This window comes from Megalobrama amblycephala, linkage group LG7, assembly GCF_018812025.1.
Source record: "Megalobrama amblycephala isolate DHTTF-2021 linkage group LG7, ASM1881202v1, whole genome shotgun sequence".
In the NCBI taxonomy this organism is placed as follows: domain Eukaryota; kingdom Metazoa; phylum Chordata; class Actinopteri; order Cypriniformes; family Xenocyprididae; genus Megalobrama; species Megalobrama amblycephala.
The window spans coordinates 2,562,741-2,576,259 of record NC_063050.1 but is presented as its reverse complement, the minus strand read 5'-3'; the positions used below and the strand labels follow the sequence as shown (position 1 = coordinate 2,576,259).

The following is a 13,519-nucleotide window of genomic DNA, read 5'->3' as shown; positions in this document are numbered from 1 at the left end:
CATGTATTGATGTGACAATTGAATACAACAGAATTAAAACAATGGCACGATTTTGATAATTTGAATGTTAAATTATATAGAATGTGTATCATCTGAATTGGCAGATTCTCTTGTTTACTTGATTTATAACATTTGCATAACAAGCAGATAGATTTTGATTTTGATGATTTTGTGGTTGATTCTGATAACTAGCCTGAATTCTGAGATCGCAATAGACGTGAAGGACTATAATGCTTTAAGAGCTCACTTAGGTACTGGGGAGCTAAACCATTTAGATTACATTACAATAAAAAGAATGTAAACAACTAAGAGAGCTTGTACCTGACTGCTGCAGATTCATTTTGGTGTTGAGACTGTTGGCATAGAAACGCATAAATCTAAGTCTGAGGATGTGAACAGCTCCGGTTAGAACGTCACAGTTTGCCATCTCTTATAGTTATGGCATGAACTCAGCATAAGCTCATTGTTTTGATTCAGTAGGAACTGTAAAAGGTGGCTGCTGTTTGTTAGCGGTGCTCTGTGATTGATGTCTGTCTACATAAAATAAAATTAAATTAAAGACAACAAACTTTATCAGATTTATTATTACATTTATGTAAAATATATTTTCAGCAGTCTCAGCCTTTGTGGAGTGGATGTCACCTGATTCAGATATCAATTATGTCATTTAACGTTTAATAACATGATTGTGAATCAAAAACAGAAAAACAGACATAAAACATTTTTTAATATATATAATATAAGATATATTGCTATATATAATCGCTATATATAAGTAATACATGTGTCTTCTTTGAAACGCAACGTTAATCTGAAGTTAAACCAGCCTCCTTGTAGGTTTAATTTAAGCCTCAATTTAGTCTTCCTCCAGGAAATCAGCTTATTAAACTCTGGACTAGACTAAGTCTAGGACTATTTTAAACCATGACAGAGAAAGCAGACTTCTGTTAATCTGGCCATTTTATTCTAGGATAGGCTTAATCTCTGTCCGGGAAACCACCCCTTTAAGTTTAACTTGTAAAGTCAACAAGCACCAAACTGATAAATGACATGCTCTACTCATACAGACACACACCCAGAAAAATCTCAAACCATTTTACACTAGAATTGGTTGTTTAAGCAATTGACACAAATGCCTTTTATTGAATAGACTAAATACCATTCACAATCGCTGACTGTTTGCAGTTCTTTACAGTAGTTACTAGGAAAAGGGTGGATACTTTTAAAAGCTTGTGTGCAAGTGTAGGCGAGACAGAAATAAACAAAAAAAAAAAAATCAGGTATTTCTGGGAAAACCTTAAGAGAAAGAGAAAGCCTTAAACAAAGAACAAGGAAGAACAGACGTTACACGAAATTGTGTTCAACCAGAGATGTAAGTATAGTAGCCTATTTAATTCACTCTATCAAATTCTTTCAATATCTGATATATATGTAAAAAAAAAAAAAAATTGTGTTACTTTATAAAAAGATGTTAGGAGAATAAGATGATATAATTTGTTCTGAACACCTCAAAAGAAAGTTGCCTACTGGAAGTTTATGGAGATCTGCAAAAATTAGTCTTGTGAATGTAAATCCTGTTTATGGCACTGCCATTCTTTTGTCTCTTTTTTAAAGTTTCATCCTCTTTAATAATCACAAGACTAAATGTTGCCTTGTTTCTGTGAGTGCAAGAAGACAGTTCTGTTTTGATCATGTAGGGCTGTCTTTCCATTGCTATGTCAACAACACAAGTTTGTAGCTACCATAAGGTGTTGTAATACAAACTGGATTCACTATTAGCTTGCTTAAAATATATAAAAATTGGATGCTGTGAATTTTTTAAATGAGGACAAAACAGAGGTTACTGTCTTTTTTATGGTCCTTTTTATTTTGATTCCCTTGGCAGCAGCATGTGTAAGGCATTTAGGGAAAAAGATGTGGATTATGCATGTCAACTTTGTATTTTTGTGTTATTAATAATAATTTTAAAAAACAGCGCATTGACACGTGCCTGAGAAAAACTGAAACAATCACTAGCTAATGACCAAAGTTCAGTCACCACAGCAAGAGCACGATTGCAATAAAAAAATAAAATAAAAAACAGACAAGAAACAACAAGAAAATCAGACAAACACTATGCTTATACACATGTCAAATGGGTGTTGATGTAGTGAAATAATTTATCCTGAAGCTCATTCTGATTGGTTAAACTTATTCTACATTATTAAGCCGTGGACTCAGCAGATACATACTGTGACTTTGACCTTTAACATTCGGTAAACAACTGATAGTAAAGGTGTAACATGTACTAATCCAAGAGGTCAGTCTGTGACACGATACTCCCTAAAGATCTTTTCACTAATGTAATTTACATCCATTAAATTACATACGTTAATATCTTAAATTCCCTGGTGGCGTGTAACTGCACCAGAAACATTCATGAATAGTTTTAAGTGAACTACTTTAAGGACACAATTAGTGAACAGTGGTTCCAGAATCAAAACTGTTGTGTCCTTTTTCTCCCAGTGACACAAAATGGACGCCACTAAAAAACTGATTATGGACACTCTTGATCAGATTGTGAGTGCAGATTTCAAAAGGTTCATCTGGCACCTGTGGAATGGTGTAGGACACGACATCGACCCTATTCCTCGAGCTCTTCTCGAGAACGTGGATCGTCAGGATCTGGTGGATATTATGGTCCAGAGATACACTACTAATGCTGGGACTGTCGCAGTACAAGTGCTGTGCAACATCAACCAACATGATCTTGCAAAAAACCTTAATTTGAAACTTCAGCAAGGTAAAAAAAAACAGTTTATACTGGTTTATGATATAGCATAGCACTCTGAAGTATATCAGAGCCATTTTTTGAAAAATAAAGAGAAATATACATGAACCAGTATAGTTGTTATTCTGGATTTAATATATTTATAATCTTTAATTATTTATTATGCACATTGCTCTATGTTGATGTATTTGCTTGCCTCGTAAGACAAACATCCTCTCTTTTCTCTCTCATTAATTCTTTAAGCGGGTTCTGGTGGACAATAAGGAAGATTTTATCATCATCAAGCTCATGATCAGATGGGAAGATCCTTCTTTGGACAAGATGCTCAGTGGCGTCTTGAATCTCTGTGAGGGTCCTCACTGCATCTTCAGTCCTCATTCATCTCTAAACAAGGGCTTTACATCATAAACATGGTCAAGTCAGTAATCTGCCACAATAATGTCATGCCTTTTTATTTGTCATCTTCACTCTGACAATAATTACGTTCACAGCTCTACTCTAAACCATTCATCATGGGGCCTCATTTATGCAGTTCAATTAAAAACAAGTGAGAATAAAGTACAATCACTTCTACCATAATAGATCATAAATAAATAAAGTCAAGGAGCCTAATGTGCCGCCTGATGAGATATTCTTTACAGATGGATAAAATTCAGATTTTCACTGATTGGGTGTAATGGGTGATGAATTATTGCTTGAGCAGTTACATTTTATTATTTTTATTTGTTATAATTATTCTCAGAATTTGGTGTTGGATGTTGAAATTAGAAACCAATCATTAATGGTAGTGGATGATGAATGATTATGTCATTTACATTTATTCATTCTGTGATCAGTTTGTTTGGACATTGATTTCAAAACTTTTGTGTCTGTATTAGTGGCTGCCGTGTGTAAAGGATGTGTGGTTTACATGCAGCCTTCATTTTATTCTCAATCCAATAAAGTTCAGCATGAATCTGGACTGTCTTGTCCACGGCTTTGCCAGCATGATGGCAGATGTGTCTGTTTTGTTATAATCACTCACTAACACTACAACTGTTCAGGGGTTAATTCACCCAAAAAATATTTTTTTCAAAATTCTGTCAACCTTTTCTCACCCATATAGAATGTATCATGTTGTCACGTTAAGCACAGAGACAAGAAGGTAAGATCCATATGCAGCTTTAATGGGGTAATCCAAAACGTAACCAGAACAGGCAAGGGTCAAACTCCATAAAACAGTCCATACAAAAACAAGGGAAAACAAACAGAGAAGCCGGTGACCATAAATGAAACCACAATAACAAAAGCAGAAACAAACCAGGAATAAATAGACAGAACTAATGATCAAACACAAAACAGCTGGGTGCAATGACAGGATAATGAGTCCGGGAAGTGTGTTATGGGAAATGAAGTCCAAGGGTGTGGTGAGGAACAGTCCGGGTTGGAGTGCCCTCTGGTGGCTAACTAGGGCACTCCAACTGGTGCTCCTGACACATATAGATTATGAACATTAGAAACAGAGCTGGGTCAATTAGTTACAAATTGTAGTTGATTACTGATTTCAAATTACATGACAGAAATTATAGTTAGTAACGTAATCATTACCTTCCACATTTTAGGTCATGTAATCTAAGTATGTTTTGATTACATTTTGATTACTTTTGACCTAAGGCATTTATTACATTGATTTGAATAGGATACTATTGTACCATGTTGATATAAAAATACAAAGAGAAAGACAAATACAGGTGCTGGTCATATAATTAGAATATCATCAAAAAGTTTATTTATTTCACTAATTCCATTCAAAAAGTGAAACTTGTATATTATATTCATCCATTACACACAGACTGATATATTTAAAATTTATAACTTACAACTAAGGAAAATCCCAAATTCAGAAATAAATCCCAAAATTAGAATATTACTTAAGACCATTACAAAGAAAGGATTTTTAGAAATCTTGGCCAACTGAAAAGTATGAACATGAAAAGTATGAGGATGTACAGCACTCAATTCTTAGTTGGGGCTCCTTTTGCCTGAATTACTGCAGCAATGTGGCGTGGCATGGAGTCGATCAGTCTGTGGCACTGCTCAGCTGTTATGAGAGCCCAGGTTGCTCTGATAGTGGACTTCAGCTCTTCTGCATTGTTGGGTCTGGCATATCGCATCTTCCTCTTCACAATACCCCATAGATTTTCTATGGGGTTAAGGTCAGCCGAGTTTGCTGGCCAATTAAGAACAGGGATACCATGGTCCTTAAACCAGGTACTGGTAGCTTTGGCACTGTGTGCAGGTGCCAAGTCCTGTTGGAAAATGAAATCTGCATCTCCATAAAGTCGGTCTGCAGCAGGAAGCATGAAGTGCTCTAAAACTTCCTGGTATACGGCTGCGTTGACCTTGGACCTCAGAAAACACAGTGGACCAACACCAGCAGATGACATGGCACCCAAAACCATCACTGACTGTGGAAAATTTACACTGGACCTCAAGCAACGTGGATTGTGTGCCTCTCTTCCTCCAGACTCTGGGACCCTGATTTCCAAAGGAAATGCAAAATTTACTTTCATCAGAGAACATAACTTTGGACCACTCAGCAGCAGTCCAGTCCTTTTGGTCTTTAGCCCAGGCGAGATGCTTCTGACACTGTCTGTTGTTCAAGAGTGGCTTGACACAAGGAATGCAACAGCTGAAACCCATGTCTTGCATACATCTGTGCGTAGTGGTTCTTGAAGCACTGACTCCAGCTGCAGTCCACTCTTTGTGAATCTCCTCCACATTTTAAAATGGGTTTTGTTTCACAATCTTCTCCAGGGTGCGGTTAACCCTATTGCTTGTACACTTTTTTCTACCACATCTTTCCCTTCCCTTCGCCTCTCTATTAATGTGCTTGGACACAGAGCTCTGTGAACAGCCAGCCTCTTTTGCAATGACCTTATGTGTCTTGCCCTCCTTGTGCAAGGTGTCAATGGTCGTCTTTTGGACAACTGTCAAGTCAGCAGTCTTCCCCATGATTGTGTAGCCTACAGAACTAGACTGAGAGACCATTTAAAGGCCTTTGCAGGTGTTTTGAGTTAATTAGCTGATTAGAGTGTGGCACCAGGTGTCTTCAATATTGAACCTTTTCACAATATTCTAGATAATGAATTTGGGATTTTCCTTAGTTGTCAGTTATAATCATCAAAATTAAAAGAAATAAACATTTGAAATATATCAGTCTGTGTGTAATGAATGAATATAATATACATGTTTCACTTTTTGAATGGAATTAGTGAAATAAATCAAATTTTTGATGATATTCTAATTATATAACAAGCACCTGTATATTCCATTCTTTGTTATCAACAATATGAAGTGCATTAAACATTACATAAAGACATCCTGGGCTTCAAAGGTCACAGTTAGATACCCTGAAATGTTTGTCACATGAAAGAGCTATATTAAGCAGTGGGCTTTACATCCATTCAGAAAGATTCATGGGTACACCACCCTGAAGATTGGCCAAGTTAGACTCTAATTATGTGCACTTAGCTGGTTTTAAATCTCCACTCTTATGATTATGAAAAATAAACTTACTCCATTTAGTGGCAGACAGCATCATCACATTCTCAGGCAAGGACAACATATAACAGTGAAGACCATCAGGGAAGTTTTATATGGTGCCATTTCAACTTAATATCTCACAATGCAAATATGACTGTTCTCATTATCTGACTTTTTCTCACAAAGCAACTGTACAACTGTTTCTCATTATTGCAAATGTATACTTCACAATCTGACTTACAGATATATCTCACAATGTGGCTTTGATACAATGTGTGTAATGTAGTCCACTAAAGGAGAGTTGTAATTGAACCTAAGTGAACCTTTTTATTCAAACAAAACATAAACTAGTGATATTCAGTTCTTAAATGAATCGTTCTTTTGAGGAGGTTGAAACCGGTTCATAGGAAGTAACCGGTTGAGCTGGTTCACTTACTGAACTGAATCAAACTTTAGTTCCGGGCTGATGACGCAAGACGCACAAGCTGAAGTAGCACGTCTGACTCACTAAGAACCGATTGAGCCGGTTCAACCAGCTGTCAAAGTTTGATTACCGAGGAGTCTGATGAGTGTGTCGATGATACCGTGCAAGCCTGAGGCACATACTGGAAATATGCTTATGACTACCTTTATTAAATAACATTTTATTAAAACCTGCAAAATCCTTTTTTTGTCGAGAGATGTAAATAAATTTTTACTACGGTTTATTATACATACAGATTACATTTTAAGTTGTTAAGTGAAATCAATGAGTTTATTCTTTCTGTACTTTAGACATGTAGAACATATCTGTGTTTGTGCATAAATGTGTGTGTTATAGTTGTGAATCTTATCCAAAATGTAGGCTAATCAATATTGTTCAGTCATATCCGACACAAAGTATCTGCGATCCAATGAAACTGTGACCACAAACTTAAATGTGAATGAAAGTGAATAAAAGTGAAAGGTAATAATCAGCAATATGCGATCACACAAATATCTTTTTATTTTAAGACCTTAGTCATTTCCTTAGTAAAGTCAAGTCAAGTCAAGTCAAATTTATTTATATAGCGCTTTTTACAATTGGTAATTGTTTCAAAGCAGCTTTACATATTAGAAGCACATAAAAAAGAGAAGTGGTTAAAAATAAGCTGTACAAGCAAGCGTGGTAATATGTAACATATACAAGATGGTGCTACATTAAGCCAATGTCGGCTGACTCCCAGGGGTGGAAAAAACCCCCTAGGAGAAAAACCCAGCGTGCTAACACTGGGAAAAAAGTCCTAGGAGGGAAAAAACCCCTTGGAAGATATATATAATATATGTAAATGGATATGGAGATCAAAATCTGAATTATACATTTTTATTATAGAGATTAAAAATAGATTATATATAAGTATATGTAAGCGGATACGGAGATTTAAAAATCTGAATTATAGATGCAGCCAGAACTGGATCTGTAGGCCCATTGTCTCCTGGGCTACGTTGTAGTCAGGTCCAGACACAGGTTCTCCATCTGATCTGGATACGGCCTGGATCCAGCACCCGGCAAACCTCAGGATAAGCAGAGAGACTGATATTAGCGTAGATGCCGGCCGACCTAATTATTGCAGCGTAACAATCCTTTAACGGATTTGAAAAAATGTTAATGTATTGATAATGTGTTATGTGTATGCAAGAGCAAAGAGATGTGTTTTTAGTCTAGATTTAAACTGACAGAGTGTGTCTGCTTCCCGAACAATGCTAGGAAGATTGTTCCAGAGTTTAGGTGCTAAATAGGAAAAGGATCTGCCGCCTTCAGTTGATTTTGATATTCTGGGTATTATCAACTGGCCTGAATTCTGAGATCGCAATAGACGTGAAGGACTATAAAAGTTTGTCTCAGCAGCATTGTGAATAGGTTTTAAGAGAAAACTCTCAGCTAAGAACTTTTACTGCTATTTAAGAGAACTCTTAGTGGTAAGATAAAATGTTTTGTGAATACAGCCCCAGATTAACCTTGTGCACTGTTCGATTTCTGTGTACACTCGTTATGGTCCGGGTCAAATTGACCCTAATTGGATTCTATACAATTCCCCAAAAATCACACTATGAAAAAAAACATACAATCATGTTTAAATAATTAACTTTTAATATCAATATTTTTCACACATTAAAAAGAATAAATATCAGAATTTATGATTAATAAAAATATTTTTAACCACTATTTTTAAGACGGCCCCTCCCCCGACCTGTGGGACATTTACCATTATACATTTATAACAATAATATCTTAGTCTAAACCTAAAGTAATCTTGACAAACTATATATCGTTTGAAAGCTTTCAGACTCTAGTTTTCATATTTGGTGACTGATTTTCAAAATAAATGACAGAGCAATAGATAAATAGCGATAGATTCTTCATTTGTGATGGGATGCCAAACTATAACACGCTCTGATTCTTTCCTTATGTTTTTTTATGTGTTTTAGGGATCAAATTCAAATCAAATATTAATATTACTCCCCAAACTTCTAATGAATAGGATGTCTACATAAATATTTGAAAAGTATGGAAAATATGGTTCAGATCACTCAAACCATATATGGAAATCGAAGAATCACCAGTGGAGTCTTGATGTCATCTAGTGAAAAAGTTTGGTACTGCGCACAAAAAGTCTTACTAAAACTTATTTTTTTGAGATATCAACCTAAAATTCAGCACAGAACTTGTTCAGATATTTAACTTTGATTTTCTTGATGTTTTAGAGTTGAAAATGTTTTGTAAAATATATATTTTATATAAAATATAAAAAAATATATATTTTATATATTTTAAATTTTCATAAACTTTTTTAAACTTTACTTTTACAACTTTTTTTTTTTACTTTTTACTTCTACAATAATCTGTGAAGTTTTCCCTTTAAAAAGATACCAAACTTAAGTCTGTGCTCTGAAGTATTCAACATTTTTAACAATTTAAGTTAGAAAAGTCATTTTAATATCTATGCTCAAAAAGTGGGATAGATAATTAACAGGTAAAACAACTTTATATTTCCACAAACTTTGAAAATAAAAAGCAGTTAAACTCATTAAGATACTGACACATCAGTACTAGAGTTGAGGAGTTCTGACGTACAACACAGAAGTGTTTTGAATTTAGGGTCTGTATTTGATTTTGAATGGTTGCCTATGGGGGTCAAATTGACCCACGAACAGTATGAACGTATAAAATTTCTGTATGCACATTTCACAACACATCAGTGTGTTGAAACTTTGCATGCATGTTCATGACCCTAAATGAGAAAAAGTCACAAAATTTCAAGAAAAAAAACAAAGGTTTAATATTATATCAGGTAGCTTGAAAAAATAAATGATAGGTAATTTTGACCATCTGTGGCTGACAAAATATTTTTCTGTATTGAAATAAGTGTGGAAAACCTAATTTTTTAGCTTCATAAGGTAGTAAAAAAAATTAAATAACAAAATATAACCAAGAAATGTTATTATTTTGGGTCAGTACAGTTGCCTTAGACCGTTAAAATATGCGGGTCAAATTGACCCGTGAACATCACAAACGTAATAGTAATTTTGTTTGTATATGTCAAAAAACACCAGCATGTTGAAACTTTGCATGCATGTTCATGATGATAAATGAGAAAAAGTCACAAAATATCAAGAAAAAAAAAAACATAGGTTAACCAGTATTTCCAACAACTAGAAAATCTAAACGGGTCAAATTGACCCCCAACATAACACAATTAAACGACTCCACAAACAGCATTACCAGCTTCACTTATTACTAACCAGACTGACTTTATTTCTGTCACACGTCTACAGAAGATCTTATTGAGAATTAACAGAGGTTTAGATGTTGATGTCTTATTGAAAATGTTTCATTTGAGATCACCATCATGGAGATTAGTGTTTGCTTTAGTTGAGCTCTTGACCCTTGACTTTTGTATGAGTATTTAAATAAATGAGTATTTGGAAACCCTGGGCGGGTCTAGGACCTCGGGCCGTCACGGCAGGTCAGGAGTCTTAGGCGGCCCTGACAGGTCAGGGGCCGTGGGCGGCCATGGCGGATCAGGCGTCTCGGACGGCCATAGCGGTTCAGGAGTCTCAGACGGCCATGGTCGGGTTTCGAGCCCCACCCACATGTGTGTCCCCCACATGTTCCCCACCCACGGGTATATAGCCCCCCCCAAAAAAAATTTTTTTTTTGGGAGACTTAGGGAGGGCTGGAAGGGTTCGTGGTAAGGAGTGGGTTCGTGGGCTTGAGTGGGCTCAAGGACTGTTGGAGCGGGCTCGGGTACTGCTGGAACGGGTTTGGGGACTGCTGAAGTGGGGTCAGAGACTGTTAGAGTGGGCTCGGGGGCTGCTGGAGTGGGCTTGCGGGCTGCTGGAGCTGACTTGGGAACACTTGGAGCAGACTCGTGGGCAGCGGGAGCGGACTCGTTGGCAGCCAGGGCGGACTTGTCGGCAGCTGGGGCGGACTCATTGGGAGCCAGGGCGGACTCGTTGGCAGCCGGAGTGGGCTCGGTGAGGGCTGGAGCGGGCTCTTGGAAGCCTGGAGCGGGCGCGTGGAAGGCTGGAGTGGGTTCGAGAAAGGCTGGAGTGGACTCGGCAAGGGCAGGAGCGGGCACGGCGAGGGCTGGAGCGGGCTCGGCAGGGGCTGGAGCGGGCTCGGCGAGGGCTGGAGGGGGCTCAGGGAAGACAGGAGCAAGATCAAGGAGACAGGTTCGCGGACACTCGATGCAGGTTCAGACCAAAAGTCTATTAGCCAGTCATCCTTTTCTATCACTGGCGACTTGGGCTGCTCGGAGGCAGAAAACGTTGGAGACTGGGGTTGCTTGGTGGCCTTCTTTGGCCATCTGGGCCTAGCAGTGGAGTTTTTCTTTGCCGGCTTGGGGTTTGGGTCCAGCAGGACACCGGGAGAACACCCACTGGAGGAGTAGGGGGAGGAAACTGACAGTTTGCGAACTGGCCAGGCCACTTGTATTTCTGTGGGGAGTGGACAAGGAATGCACGATTTTTCTTGAACCTCTTCAATAACAAAATCAGAACCATTCAGGGAGAGAATCAGATTAACTCTTCGACTAGGGAAAAAATACACGCAGGTTCACTAAAACGAATCGTGCCCTCGTCCAGACCCACCAGAAAACAAGGCTTTAACGGGGCATCTGGCCAGTTCACCAAATAAGCAAACTCTGTAAATTCCTCCACATACCTCTCCAGCGGGCGACCGTCCTGCCGGAACCCACATAGGCGATCCTCCGCTGAAGCTTGTTGGGGAGACACGGGAGACTCGGGAAACAAGAATAATCCCATTATCTTTGTGGAAATCAAGTGGTTTTGGTCCATTCTTCTGTCACGTGTAGGTGTTGTAGAGACGAGGAGAATACGGAAATCCACAATAAATGAGTATTTAATAACAACAAAGGAGCAGACAAGCAACCATACACATTAACTTAACAATAAGAACGGACAGGGAGTGCTAGGAGTGAGTCCAACTTAAAGGGAGTGCTGACGAAGACAACAGGTGCAGGGAATCCAGGGAAATGGCAGGAAGACTGATGAGGGAAGTGAGTTCAGGTGTGCAGACAACGAGGATCGTGGGAACTGGAGTCCGGGAAGGCGTGGTTGTAACAGTAAGAGCAATTGCAGGTGTTTTCAGAAAACAGTGACTGCATTAAAGTAGTTTAAAATACTTATTTTTCTGTAATTGCTGATTTAAGAAAATGCTATTGAGAAATATAAAACTCAACCAATGCGAAAAAGAACATTTGTAACATCGTTGTTGCATTTCAGATGCTGAATGTTGATGTGAGTGTATAAATAACACTGTCATTGTTAAATTTCTGTTTCAAACATGTTTTGTGTCATTTATACATTCACAGACATCAACATTAAACATATGAAACACAAAAGTGGTGACATGCTTCATGCCAGCATATAAAACACATTCATGGCTTCCAGCATGCATTGCAGGATGAGTAAATTATGCAGCTGAATTTTATTTGATTGTCACCATTGTTGAGGTTTGTATGATGAGTGCTGCTGTCTAAGTGTGTCATTTTTAACTTTTAAATAGTTTTGGACAATATTACACAAATCACTTCAGTGTTACAAAAACAAGCAAAACTACATAAAAAGCCGTTGTATAAACCACTTTAAATGCAGGCACTTGTCTGTTAATAAAACAGACATGTTGATCTGCTTTATCAACACAAATGTTTTGTGAAAGCACCTGCAATTGCTGATAAAGTAGCAACTCAACAGAAGTCAAGGGTCAAGAGCTCAACTAAAGCAGATGTCCAGGATGGTGACCTCAAACTAAACATGTTTAATAAGACATCAACCTCTAAACTTATGTTAATTCTCAATAAGAGCTTCTGTAGACGTGTGACAGAAATAAAGTCAGTCTGGTTACTAATAAGTGAAGCTGGTAATGCTGTTTGTGGAGTTGTTTAATCAGATCTTCAGAGATTTAATGTCTTTTATCTTCAGTTCATCTAAGGCTGTGGCTGAAGAAAGTTGTAGTTTGTGTTCTTATTTCTCTTTCTTTCAGTGTTTGTTCACAGCAGGTGTTTGAATGATTGAAAGAATGTTTCAGGAACATCATACTAACCTTAAAATAACATTGCTATCATTAAGGAAACTGAACATTTTCATGTTCTTGGAATGTTACAAAACAATGTTTCTAGAATGTTGAATTTTAAATCAAAATTAAGTTGAAACAACATTTGAGGAACATTATACCTTATAAAAAACGTTCCTCTAACATCAAGAAAACTGAACGTTATATTTAGAGAACGTTCTTATAGCAAAATTCTGTTAGCTGGGTTGATGCACGTGTGGAGCGAAGGCTGGTCCTTGTGGTCCAATCCAACAGCTACTGTAGCTCAGATTGCTCAAGAAGTTAATGCTGGTTCTGATAGAAAGGTGTCAAAACACACAGCGCATCAGTTTGTTGCGTATGCGAACGTTCTTGTTTATTTTCAAGATCTGAGGTGAATTCCATTGTCGCTTTCATTATGGCTACAAAGGTTATGCAAAATTGTAAACTCACAGAAAATTCATTTAGCGTTAAATAAAGCACATAATCAGTGCCTAAGATTATAATTTTCATACTTTTCATTTTTTTTTTCAAGCACAACATCACATAAATAGAAACCACTGGCAATTCTAAAATAGAATCCACTGTGGCCTGTATCACCATTGTGGATGTTTATGACAAAAACCTTGATTATTATTATTTTTTTTTAC

General features: G+C 37.4%; 1 long non-coding RNA gene across 1 annotated transcript; it reads left to right on the top strand.

Annotated features, from left to right (window-relative positions):
* The first annotated feature begins 1,237 nt into the window (after nt 1–1,237).
* LOC125271067 lies at nt 1,238–3,663 on the top strand. Its single transcript, XR_007185518.1, has 3 exons — nt 1,238–1,372; nt 2,506–2,782; nt 3,014–3,663. It is a non-coding gene; the product is annotated as an uncharacterized LOC125271067 (long non-coding RNA).
* The last annotated feature ends 9,856 nt before the right edge of the window (nt 3,664–13,519 follow it).